General features: G+C 47.5%; 1 protein-coding gene across 1 annotated transcript in view; it reads left to right on the forward strand.

Annotated features, from left to right (window-relative positions):
• Positions 1-5,175: 5,175 nt before the first annotated feature.
• Positions 5,176-13,988, forward strand: part of LOC307143115 (NACHT, LRR and PYD domains-containing protein 1 homolog) — a 28,049-nt gene continuing 19,236 nt past the window's right edge. The window contains exon 1 of the mRNA XM_079844420.1: positions 5,176-5,481. The gene's annotated coding sequence lies outside the window, so the exon portion shown is untranslated. The remainder of the gene's footprint in view (positions 5,482-13,988) is intronic.

Raw genomic sequence — 13,988 nt, forward strand, 5'->3', positions numbered from 1 at the left:
GGACCAGTGGAGAACCGGCCACAGGGTCATGGAGGACCAGTGGAGAACCGGCCACAGGGTCATGGAGGACCAGTGGAGAACCGGCCACAGGGTCATGGAGGACCAGTGGAGAACCGGCCACAGGGTCATGGAGGACCAGTGGAGAACCGGCCACAGGGTCATGGAGGACCAGTGGAGAACCGGCCACAGGGTCATGGAGGACCAGTGGAGAACCGGCCACAGGGTCATGGAGGACCAGTGGAGAACCGGCCACAGGGTCATGGAGGACCAGTGGAGAACCGGCCACAGGGTCATGAAGGACCAGTGGAGAACCGGCCACAGGGTCATGGAGGACCAGTGGAGAACCGGCCACAGGGTCATGAAGGACCAGTGGAGAACCGGCCACAGGGTCATGAAGGACCAGTGGAGAACCGGCCACAGGGTCATGAAGGACCAGTGGAGAACCGGCCACAGGGTCATGGAGGACCAGTGGAGAACCGGCCACAGGGTCATGGAGGAACAGTGGAGAACCGGCCATAGGGTCATGAAGGACCAGTGGAGAACCGGCCACAGGGTCATGGAGGAACAGTGGAGAACCGGCCATAGGGTCATGAAGGACCAGTGGAGAACCGGCCACAGGGTCATGGAGGACCAGTGGAGAACCGGCCACAGGGTCATGGAGGACCAGTGGAGAACCGGCCACAGGGTCATGGAGGACCAGTGGAGAACCGGCCACAGGGTCATGAAGGAACAGTGGAGAACCGGCCACAGGGTCATGAAGGACCAGTGGAGAACCGGCCACAGGGTCATGGAGGAACAGTGGAGAACCGGCCACAGGTTCATGGAGGACCAGTGGAGAACCGGCCACAGGGTCATGAAGGACCAGTGGAGAACCGGCCACAGGGTCATGAAGGACCAGTGGAGAACCGGCCACAGGGTCATGAAGGACCAGTGGAGAACCGGCCACAGGGTCATGGAGGACCAGTGGAGAACCGGCCACAGGGTCATGAAGGACCAGTGGAGAACCGGCCACAGGGTCATGGAGGACCAGTGGAGAACCGGCCACAGGGTCATGGAGGACCAGTGGAGAACCGGCCACAGGGTCATGGAGGAACAGTGGAGAACCGGCCATAGGGTCATGAAGGACCAGTGGAGAACCGGCCACAGGGTCATGAAGGACCAGTGGAGAACCGGCCACAGGGTCATGAAGGACCAGTGGAGAACCGGCCACAGGGTCATGGAGGACCAGTGGAGAACCGGCCACAGGGTCATGGAGGAACAGTGGAGAACCGGCCATAGGGTCATGAAGGACCAGTGGAGAACCGGCCACAGGGTCATGGAGGACCAGTGGAGAACCGGCCACAGGGTCATGAAGGAACAGTGGAGAACCGGCCATAGGGTCATGAAGGACCAGTGGAGAACCGGCCACAGGGTCATGGAGGACCAGTGGAGAACCGGCCACAGGGTCATGGAGGACCAGTGGAGAACCGGCCAGAGGGTCATGGGCGGCCGAGGCTCATTGATGCCCGTGTGGTCGATCAAACAGACGAGCTACTGGAGCTCAAACTGCTCAAGAAGTTAATGCTTGTTCTGATAGAAAGGGGTCAGAATACACAGAGAGTCTCAGTTTGTTGTGTATGGGGCGGCACAGCCTCTGACCAGTGCCCATGCTGACCCCTGACCCCTGACCCCGCCCAAAGCCCAACAGTGGCCCGTGAGCATCAGAACTGGACCACGGAGCAATGGAAGAAGGTGGCCTGGTCTGATGATCACATGTTCTTCTACATCACGTGGATGGCCGGGTGCGTGTGTGTGGCTTACCTGGGGAACACATGGCACAGGTGCATTATGGGAAGAAGGCGTGGTGGTGGAGGCAGTGATGCTTTGGGCAATGTTCTGCTGGGAAACCTTGGGTCCTCCATCATGTGGATGTGACTTTGACACGTCCCATCTACCTAAGCATTGTTGAGCCCATGTCCAGCCTTTCATGGAAACGGTATTCCGTGTGGCTGTGGCTCTTTCAGCAGATAATGCGCCGCCACAAAGCACAAATGCTTCAGGAATGGTTTGAGCGGCCTCCAAATTCCCCAGATCTCAATCCAATCGAGCATCTGTGGGATGAGCTGAACAAAAAAGTCAGATCCATGGAGGCCCCACCTTGCAACTTACAGGACTTAAAGGTTCTGCTGCTAACATCTTGGTGCCAGATACCACAGCACAGCTTCAGGGGTCTAGAGGAGTCCATGCCTCAACGGGTCACAATATTAGGTCATAATGTTATGCCTGATCAGTGTATATGGATAGAATTCATAAATGAAGGCCATAATACTAATGTTTCCCACTGGATGGAGCCACAGGATAACACATCTCTTCATATCTCAGTTTGTGTATGGCTCAATAGATGGACTTGTATTAAACTGCATTGTGTCATTTATCTTCTATATCGTTTCCCACAATGCTTCAGTACCAAGACTGTGAAACAGCCAACAGGAAAAAGAATAAAAGGCATGACTTGCATTGCATCAGCTATAGCCAAGTTAGCCAACTCCATTTGAAGATATAAGATCACTCGACTGCGGCTGAGAGGGATGGATTTGATAATGTCTCTACAAACTTAAATGCTAACGGGTCACTCTGTGTCAAATCAACCAAATCTGGCAAACTTCCCCGGCTCAAATGTTTGATTTTGTAAGCATTTTTTCTAAAGAGAGCATAAATATGCTAGTATGAAAGTAAAAACATAAATAAAAAGTGAAATGTCCATTCATTAGCGAGACTGTGGCGCACCTTTATTGTGTTTAGCAGAAGAGAGAAAGGCATACAGGTTTGGGAAGACACGAGGGGAGGAAAAGATGACAAAACTTACTTTACGGCATCCATGCTCAAAATCAGTGTTTGACTGTCAAGGGCAGTTCAATGCAATACTATTTTAACTGTATTTGAGTACATAATAATATCCATCATTATTTGCATATGTCCTATTTTATTAATTCATTTATTTACTCATTTAAGACCAGCGAAACATTCTCAGGTGAACCCGTGGCCGGTTGGGCTGGATTGATTGGTAGCTTTATTTTAAAGGCCTATGATTGGTTGTTTCCTGATGGCAATTCCTGACAGGTGATCTAATGTCAAGGGAACATTTGAAAGTGTTTTGGAACATTTAACTAAACTAAATTAAAAGGTCAAATGTTTCATCATGTCAGAGTTTTCTTCTTCCTCTAAGAGGTAAACAGAGAAGAGTATAACTTTAATGTCAGAGAATCTTCACAAAGGCTGTTTTTCAGATATGACCTGAGATTGTTTGTCTGATTTTAACTCACACATGACTTGCCCTTCCTTGTACAACAATTCTTGCAAGTGGATTTTAAAAACAGCGTCTACTTGTCTGGACTGCATCAAGGGCAGACGGAGGCTTCGTGAAACACTGAAACAATTGAAACAAATGTGCCGAATCGATCTGACACCGTCTCCACGGCGACCGCTGGTCAGAACAGTGTAAATGCAACAAACCCCAGGCCAAACATGCATAAAACACCTTTTACAAATCTATTACAAATAGTAAAGTGTAATTAACTAATCATCTAATAACATTAAATATTAAGTGTCTATATGTTCTTATATCGATTGTCAGGGCTTGTTCTGTTTGTTCCATGGATGGTTTTGGACAAGCCAATACGAGACTATTAACCGCTATTATTCCTTTTAATTATACTAATGTCTCATTGAAACATCTAAAAATGTATGAACTTGAACTTTCACATTCACCACAGTAAATTTACTAATAAAAATTCTTTATTCATTGTTTTTACAAAAGAGGTCCAACAGTACATCCAAAATATTTCATCATCTAAGAATCTTAAAGCTCTTAAGACAAATTTATTTATTTCATTAAAGTTTTCTGGTCTGTTTTCTGGGCCCTATGTATGTGCGAATGATGTTTTACTTTTATTATTATTTAATTGTAAGTAACCTTTGCAGTTTTGCTATGTACTTTCTGATACCTTGGCTTTTAATTAAAAAAAAGTGACTTTGGCAGTTTTGGTGCGTTCAAGTCCTCCTGAGATGTTCATATTTACGAGGTGAGAGGTCATGTTTACGACATCATGTGCGTTCAACTCTCTTTGGTCGGAGCAAGATGGCGGTGTACCTTCTTTTAATGAATCTCATGAAAATACAGCAAGGTTTGTGAACTCTGCTTATTGAAAATGAAGAACAATGAATGTGCATCAGGTGAGTTTTAATCTTTTACTTCTCCTCTAAACCACTATATTGCACAAAAACTTGCCTCAGCACTTTCCAAAACATCTGCTTTTCAAGATCCTTAATGATCCGTGACGTGATCGCGAGCAGCGCAAAGATGATTCTGTGCTCATTTGATGTTTTTAAAAATGTTGTACATTTAAGTAGCAAATAAGAATTGCTAAAATTATTGAATATGTTTTGAAACAAAGGTCTTGTTAATGTTTGTCAGTTTTGTTCAAGGTGATTAAAGCAGCAGTTTTTCAATAACGGAAGAATATGTAAAAGTATGGTAATATAGGCACCATATTTAACATGATCATAAACAGCGGCTGACTTTAACATTTGTTGACATGACATGGTTATGATTCAGATTGAATATCATATATTAAGTTGGGTGTCCACCTTAGAGATAATCACCATATTTATAATGAAACCATCATATTTAAAAAAGTGATATTAATCATATCATACAATAAAATATAATGTATTGTTACTACTGTAAATCTATATTAAATTATTATGGGATCTCCTTCAATGCTTTCAGAATCTTTACTTTTTTGAATGATTTTGTATCTATTTTTCAGATGCAGTATATTTCTATATTAACATATTTTAATGACAGCATATATACTGATCAAAAATGAATTATTTTATTCCTCAAAATAAACAGAAAATAGTTCAAACTTTTCTAAAGTGATTGTTTTGAACAAGTATTAACGTAGACATTATTAAAAACATTATTTTAGTGAAAGCATTTGTATCTGTGTGCCTTTTGCCCCGTGTGTGTGTGTGTGTGTGCGCGTGCGTGTGTGTGTGTGTGTGTGCGTGGGGGTGGGGGGGAGGGGTTCAGTACAAACATATATATTTTCTGTATATCGAAGAAAAAAAAGCAAATTTTCTTAAGGTGTGCCTTTAGCCCCGTTGTACCCTATTAAACATGTATTTATACAGATTTCAACAGGCTCCGAAAATTATTAAAAAAGAACACAAAGAATGGCCTTCTCATAGTTGCAACTCCGGCGTCATCAGAACAGGATGTTCGACTCACCACAGTTTCCGTTTAAAAAAGTTTTGCAACGTTTTCGGGGCTGAACGCAGTTTCAGATCAAGCTCCTTCAGTTCCAGCACTGTCTGCCTGAAGAAAAGCAGTCGAGGACAAACCTTCAGCACTGATGTTAGGAGTTTCATTTACTAAAGAGATCCAACATAAGCCAAATATCCTGGACCTGCAGAACTGCACATTTTAGGGAAGATCAGGTAACATTTGAACTTTGTTCTTATTAGTGCCACCACTGTACAGATGTAATGCCTTCTTGTTTAGCGTCTGTGACAAATGTCTCTTAAAATGTGCTTATGGTACTGATGTGTCATTGCTTTCACTTCTGAAACATATTAAATGCATATATTCCCGTATCTTAAAAGCTTTGCAATTTGCAATTTTCTTTAGTTATTGTAGGCTATTTTTTAAATTCTCTAATAATAGTAGAGATTGTTTGTCGAAGTTGTTCCCTTTCGAAAGGGAACTCACGCTGCGTCAGCTGACGCTTCGGGGAACGCCTCCAGTGTGACAGGTGTCTGAACTACTATCGAATCACGGCAATCCTATTGACCGGCGACAGCCTATGATGTCATCAAGGTGCAACCAGGAAGTATATAAGGGCATCTTGCAAACATGTCACCGCTTTTTCGTCTTCAGGGACTGTTCTGTCTGAATGCTTCGAGTTAAGGTGATCCAAATTCATTATTGTATACACACAAGCCGTGTGTTTTTCTGCCTGGGATTAAGAGCATGCACAGTCAGCTCTTATGGAGCTGTTTGTTTGTATAATGTGAGCGTTTGTCAATCTGAGATCGCTCCGCTCTCGTCTGATTCTCTTCCTGAGGGAAGAGGGTTTGGCATCCGAGGCTGATGATGCGGTCCCGCTCATGCCGAGTCTGAGCGCGGACGCACGTCACAGGTTTCTCGGATAGAGCTCGCTGATCATCACGGGAAGGCGTTCTTCCCTCTGACGATCTGGCGGCTGACGAGACTTATCTGCAAGTGCTCTTGGGATGGCGATGAGAAGGGAGATTAATCTTCTCAGCCATCCCGACTGTGTATGCTGAGCAGATGAATGTTATGAAACGTGCTGCAGGCGGGCTGTGGCTGCCATGTTGCCGCATTAGAGGAGAGATTGCTTGTGTTAGATTAAACGATCGATTTCTCCCCAGCCATAAATCATCGGCTCAGTTGGACTTTCATTCCTTCCTGATCTTCCTTTAGATTGAGAGGGCTGTGGAATAACCCATGTTCGGCTCATGTTCACAGACATCAGCGGTATGACATCAGCAGTATGTCGCTGATGTCGGGAAGATGAGACAATATGGGTGTCATCTCCGCCGATTAACGGGATGTTTGCAATCTCGCATCTGGGTGGGCGAGGACACTGAGAGCTCCAACCCTGCCACCGAAATGATGTGTCGCTTTAATGTCAGGGCATACACGGAACAGCAAGTCGGCCCAGTGCTACTTCTTACACCATGGCGGTGTTTCATGCACACCAGGCAGGTTTGCTGAGGGATCTCGATCAGGGGATGTTTTCCTGATGCAGTGGTCACGGAGACTGGGCCCGGGGGCCAGCACCGCGGAGGCGCATTCGGCAGCGTCTGAGGACCTGCATACCACTGAGATCCGGGTCCCAGGCAGGCGGCGTCACGGTCCGAGGACCGGAGACGGGGCCCGAGGGCCAGCATTGCTTCTCGTGCGCCCCTCTCGGTCGAGGGTGGGGCGCAGAGAGACGGACTCCCGGGAGAAGTAGGAGCTGTGTATCACAAAACGCAGTCAGCGTTGATGATGGGTCTCCTCCCTGAGGGTGAGCTAAGAATTACATTGACCCTCACTCCTCTTCTTCATCATCCCCCCAGGCGCGTCTTACATCCGGCCTGGGTGGGCCCATGATGATGATATTGTAGGGCTCGTCTGGCTGGTCTGTGAGTGCACCCTCCTCAGGCCCGTGGTAGTGGTGCACCTAAGCATACATATTGTGAATGAAGCTTGTGGGTGGATATCATGGCGCGCCGTCGGCGAGCGGTTAAGTCCCCTATAAGAGGGAAAAATATTAATATATTTTTAGACTTATGCTCCCTGTAGAGGGCTTCGGGGGTCGCTATGGATCGTTTTGGATATTTCTGTAGGGCCTGTAGTTCCCCTGTTAGGTGGCTAGAATGATCATTACACACCAGTTGCTCGGGCTCCATGGTGAGCTAGTGTTGCTAGTAGAGAGCCACCAAGAGAAATATTTATATATATATATATATATATATATATATATATATATATATATATATATATATATATATATATATATATATATATATATATATATATATATAGAAAGAGCCGTTCTGCTTGCTGTGGTTTAAGAACAGGTTTAGACCTCCCATTACCTTAAAAATGTGTGAGTAGCTCTGGGAAGGCACCACTCATTCCTGCGGGTATGTAGCGTATTGCTAGGCAGTACTCAGTACTCTTCTGATAAGGCAGGGTAGATTTGAGTATCCCACTCCTAGCTCTGTATCATTCTGCCTCACCCATGGCTCGGGTTGAGCAGCACTTCGCTAAGCTTCCTTGAAGCCAGAGCATTGCCATGGCTGACACCCTCGGACAGAATGGTAGGCCGCTAATAAAGTAGGACCTCCATGGAGATGGGTGGTGTATGTGGTACTCCCCCCGTTTAGAGGGTCCAGGGCGTTTTTTGCCGAGTACTCTGCTGTGGGTAATGTGATTAGGTTCCAGAGCTTGTAGGCACTGCCGGTAAGACTGCGCCGTCATACAGTAGGCCCCAGGAGGCCTCTGGGATGGATCAGCCCCAGGATGGGGCATATTAAGAACCAGTCGGCTGTGAGCAGCCAGCTTGGGCAGTATTGGCAGTAGACTTCAGGGTAGGTAGTAGGCCCCAGCAGGCCTCCTTGCGAGCGAGTCCCGACGTTTGGGGAGGTTAGCGATTAATAGCTGTAACCTAGATAGGTAGTCAGCCTTGGTAGGCCTCTTGCAAAATGGGCCCCTTGTGTATTGCGATGTCTTTACTTCCCAACTATGTCGGCTTCAAGTAGCAGAATTCCCAACTAATAACCCTACTTAGTAGTCGGATGTTATTTTTGTCAGCCAGCAGAGAAGCTACTGTCAGTCCAGGGTTATAGCAGCCAGTTTTTCATGCCTGCCACCAGGAAGCCATCCCTGCAGGCCTGCTATAAGGTAGTAGGCCCCACCAGGCCTCCCTGAAGATGGGCTCCCGGTCGCCGGTCGCCGGTCGCCGGTCGCCAGTCGCCAGTCGCCGTGGCAGTCAGCATGGATTGCTAGCAGGTAGTAGGCCCCTTCAGGCCTCCCTACAGGCTCGCTATCGGGTAGTAGGCCTCACCAGGCCGCCCCCGGATGCGAGTTCCTGGACCCCAGCCACCTTAATAGCAGGCATAAATTGCTTGCAGGAAGCAGGCCTCAATAAAACCAGGCCTCCTTAGGGGTGAGCCCCGGGACCAGGATGCCTCTGGCAGCGGGCATGTGGGACTATCAGGTAGTAGGCCTCACCAGGCCTCCCTGAAGGTTTGCCATTGGGTAGCAGGCCTTGCCAGGCCTCCCCTGAGGGCACGTTCCTGGGCTTCAGTCACTTGGCAGTTAGCATTAGCTATTGGCAGGTAGTAGGCATCACCAGGCCTCCCTGAAGGCCCTCTATCAGGTAGTAGGCCTCACTATGCCTCCCTGAAGACTTGTCGTGAGGTAGCAGGCCTCACCAGGCCTCCCTGAGGGCATGTTCCTGGGCTGTAGTCACTTGAGGAACAGTTAGCACGAGTCGCTAGCAGGTAGCAGGCTGCACCAGGCCTCCTTGCAGGCCCGCTATCAGGTAGTAGGCCTCACTAGGCCTCCCTTGAGGGCAAGTTCCTGAGTCAGGATGCTCGGGTAGCTAGCATAGCTTGCTATCAGGTAGTAGGCCTCACTAGGCCTCGCTGAGGGTGAGTTCCCGAGTCAGGATGCTTGGGTAGCTAGCATAGCTTGCCTTTAGGTAGTTGGCCTCACTAGGCCTCCCTGAGGGTGAGTTCCCGAGTCAGGGCGCACTGCTAACTGGCGTAGCTTGACTATCAGATAGTAGGCCTTCACTAGGCCTCCCTTTAGGCGAGTTTCTGAGTTTGGATTCTCGGCTGCTATCAGATAATGGGCCTCACTAGGCCTCCCTAAGGGGTTGGGTTCTCAGTTCGAGAACTGTTAACTGGCATAACGCTGACAGCTAGTGGGGACCTGCTATCAGTGATCTGGCCCTTAGCCGGCAGCATCTGAGGATGGTCTTACCCTAGCGCAACTAGTGTCGCTTCTGCTACTTGGTCCCCAAGTGAGGGAATTCAGCCTACACCCTGGTTTACCTACCAGGCAGCCTTTTTGACCTCCCCTCTTTTTGAGGGCTGTCTGTGAGCCCGTAGCTGCCGGGGTCTGATCAGATGGTCCTAGGCCCCTCATGAGGCCTCTCGATTAGATCGGCTTATAGGCCAATCTGGCCTCCTGAGTGTTTCTATAAAGATAAGAGCTCAGTAGATCCTAGGATCTAGCAGATTAACTTCCCTCGCTAGCAAGGGTTGAAAGCGCTATGCTGAGTATTGCTCTCCAGGATGCCCATCTCTGAGATCCAGTCTGAGGAGGACACTGCCAGCTCGCAGTATTTGGGCTAGATGCCTCCCCAGGAGGCAAGTGTCCAGAGGCTCTGTTCTCAAACAGACAAGTATGGCCCAGCCGAAGTGTCCCACGGAAGCGGCACCAGGCCAGGCCTCCCTGGTGGCATTAGTGGCTGGCTGGGGCGCCCTAGAGCCCCCCAGCCACATTCCCTTAAAGGAGCCCCTTCTTGTCCTGGGTAGGACTTCTCTAGTGTTCGAAGTTTCCTACTCAGGCTTATAGCTTGGGCTATGACCGTTGGGAATGCTGTCTCTGACAGCCTTGTGTGACCAGAGGGGGAGTGGTTCAGGCATTTCACTAGAATTAGCTTGTTCTGACAGTTGTCACTGCCAGTAGGCATGCACTCCCCTCGGCATGGCGGCGTGGGTATATCGTTCCCCGTAGTGTCAGCTGATGCAGCGCGAGTTCCCTTTCAAAAGGGAACGTCTCGGTTACGTATGTAACCTTTGTTCCCTGAGAACCAGGAACGAGATGCTGCATCTCATTGCCATGCCTCGGGGCCTGTCTGCCAAACAGTCCCTTCAGACGGAAAGCGGTGACATGTTTGCAAGGCACCCTTATATACTTCCTGGTCGCACCTTGATGACATCATAGGCTGTCACCAGTCAATAGGATTGCCATGATTCGATAGTAGTTCAGACACCTGTCACGCTGGAGGCGTTCCCCCGTAGCGTCAGCTGACGCAGCGTCTCGTTCCCTGTTCTCAGGGAACTAAGGTTACATACGTAACCGAGACGTTTTTTTCCTGGTTAGCAACCAAAAGTCTTTGCTGTATATCAGTCCTGTACTACAGAGCATCCGGGGAGTACTCAGCGCTTCACTTCTTACACATTTTGTTATGTTTACAGCCTTATTCCCATACGGATTCAATTCATTATTTTTCTCAAAATTCTACAAACAATACCCCATAATGACAACATGAAAGAGGTTTGTTTAAAATATTTGCTAATTTATTCAAAACTAAAAAAAAAATATAATGTACAGAAGTGTAATAATTTCACTTTCGTCCATTCAAGGACGTTAAGTAAGGTAGTGATTGGTACTCACGTCACCGCTGACGTTGTGATTTTTGGATCACCTGTCACTTAAGGTGTGGTTATGAGTACATCAGATGACCACATCCCCCCTCTCTTAGTTTGGGACACTAGTCAAGGTCTTTTACCGTGGCTGTATGAGAACACTCCAGACAGGAGTGGTCAATCATTTTAGATTGAATGTAAAGTGGGGAGAGTTGGTCAGCTGATTTATCTGAAAGATTGGTGAGATTTCTAACTTGTAGAGCCTTTTCTATATTATCAGCAGAAGTAAGACACAATTGTAATAAAATAGATTTTATTAACAAAAGATAAACAAGAATAACTAACACAACTACTAAATGAATACAATGAATGCTAAAGGAATAAGGGTCTGTCCATATAAACTTCCTTCGTCCACTTCACGAAGTGGAACACACATCAAAATGGCGGCAGGGATTCCCCCGAGGGGAAGTGCTTAGCCCTGTAAGGCCCAAATATAGAAAAAAACTGTAAAAAAAAACAAAAACAAAAAACGTTGGCCCTGTTGGGTAGCAGAATTTCAGTGATTTCACTCGCTGTCTGAATAAATGTAGAGAACATCTAAGGGTTAATTTGCAGGGTGTAATGATTATATCAGTAGCATACACCAGTAATCACACAATATTAATAATTGGACAAGTCATAGTTTTATGAAAAAATATTTATTATAAAAAAATATGTTCAGGTTGTATTTACAAAACATAATGAACTGAATGAAAATTTTGGCATTTATGTGATTTAGCCATATTCAGTAATGATGGTCCCAAAGGCAGTTCTTGTCCTCAGAAAAGCAGAGGTGGACATTGCACTTGCTGCAAAGTGTGTTGGTGTAGCCTTTACTACAGTGTCTGCAGCGTCCTCTATTTTCCTCATATCTTCTGACACAAACTTTCAGAAATACTCCAATGGTGTATTAAGCTCGGCATCATTAGTGATATCCTGACCTGAAAAAATCAGTGTTGAGACTGATAAAATCCTTTATCAGCCAGCGATACCTGTCACGGGGCATGGTCTGTGTTCTTGAGTGACATGATTTTGTTGGCATGATGTCTACATTATCATCAGACAGGTGGTCAATGGGTTGTTTATTTTACTTTTCCAGCAGGCATCTCCACATGAATCTTCTTAACTTGTATTGGAATCCATTTCAAAATCACTGTTCCCATTTTGGATGGCATCAATGACATCATACACTTGATAATGATAATTGGTAATATTGATAATACGGTCTTTCCTGGCTGGTGGCAGTCTGAAATAATAATTTAAAAAACTGGTTATTTTCCATATCCCAATGATACTTACACATATAAAGAATTCACACATTCCACAGAATTCACACAATACAGTCTAGCTAGCTTATTGTGCCCTCTACTATCATGCTAATAGCAATATTACCCCCCACGTTCCTAAACATTATCACCTGTCCCTCATGCAGGAAGCAGATATTTGGGTAAACAAAGCCCATAAAAGAAAACGTCTCGGTTAAGTATGTAACCCTCGTTCCCTGAAGGAAGGGAATGGAGACGTTACATCAGTTTCTGACGGAATGGGGGTTTCGCTTAGAAGCCAATCACCTTTGAGATCTACAAAACGAGCCCATGGACCATGGGTCTGCGGAATTTGCATAACTCAACCCCGCCCCACCGCATATCCAGCCGCAGGTGGAATATTTCAACCCCAGGCGTGGCTAGGTGTCTTGCCAGGGGAAGACATGTGCTCAAGGAGACTTACCGTGGAAATACACATGTGGGGGTTGCCCAACGGGGGAACCATGCACATTGAGGCACCTAGCCAAACACGAGGGCTGACCAACCGGGCATGCACTCTGGTGTCGACATCATCAGTGCTGGAGGAGCTCAGGGCTTATTGAGAAGCTACCTGATTGAAAATGCGCATGCATCCAGTCCGTGGAGTGGAATGGCGCAGCAAGCAATGACACCTGAGCCTGTCCAGTTACTGGCCACTTGGGGCGAGTACACAAGAGGACACAGGCTCCACTCGGAGATTATAAAATCTGTGTGTGTGTGTTGGGTGTCGCCCAGCCTTCAGCTCTACAAATGTCTGTCAGCGAGGCGCTATGTGCTAGAGCCCAAGAGGAAGCTACGCTCCTGGTCGAGTGTGCTCTTACCCCAAGGGGGCACGGCATGCCCTGAACCTGATATATCAGGACAATGGCATCCACTATCCAGTGAGACAACCTTTGCTTGGAGAGAGCCTTCCTTCTCTGCTGCCCTTCATAACAGACAAAGAGCTGGTCTGAGGTCCTGAAACACTGCGTCCGGTCTATGTAAGCGCGAAGGGCGCATACTGGACAGAGCAGTGCCAAGGCTGGGTCTGCCTCCTCCACAGGCAGCGCTTGCAGGTTCACCACCTGATCTCTGAAAGGAGTAGTGGGAACCTTGGGCACGTATCCAGGCTGGGATCTCAAGATCACGTGAGAATTAGCCGGCCCAAATTCCAGGCACACTTTGTCAACCGAGAATGCCTGCAGGTCCCCTACCCTCTTGATGGAAGCCAGGGCAATCAAGAGCGCCAATTTCATTGAAAGGAACTTCAACTCTACGGATTGCAGGGGCTCAAAGGGAGCTCTCTGCAGGGCAGATAGAACCACTGCAAGGTCCCAAGAGGGCGTCTGAAGAGGGCGAGGTGGATTTAAGGTCATGCTGTCCGACCATTTTTGAGTCCACCAGGTCGTGGTGAGCCGATATTGCGGCCACATAAACCTTCAGGGTGGAGGGAGACAGCCTTCGCTCCAACACTTCTTGGAAGAATGGAGAGCAAGGACCCGATCGGGCATTTCCTGGGGTCTTCTCGCCGAGAAGAGCACCAGGTGACGAGGAGATTCCATTTCTAGATAGTTCAGGATGCAAAGCCCGTGTTGCCTGAGTGACATAAGGGCTGCCTCGATGACATTCGTGAAGATGCGAAGAGACAGGGCTAACCCGAATGGGAGAACCGTGTACTATGCCGACCCCTCGAAGGCAAACCGTAGAAACGGTCTGTGTCGAGGAAGA

The sequence above is a fragment of the Gobio gobio genome, assembly GCF_949357685.1.
Source record: "Gobio gobio genome assembly, chromosome: 19".
NCBI classification, from domain to species: domain Eukaryota; kingdom Metazoa; phylum Chordata; class Actinopteri; order Cypriniformes; family Gobionidae; genus Gobio; species Gobio gobio.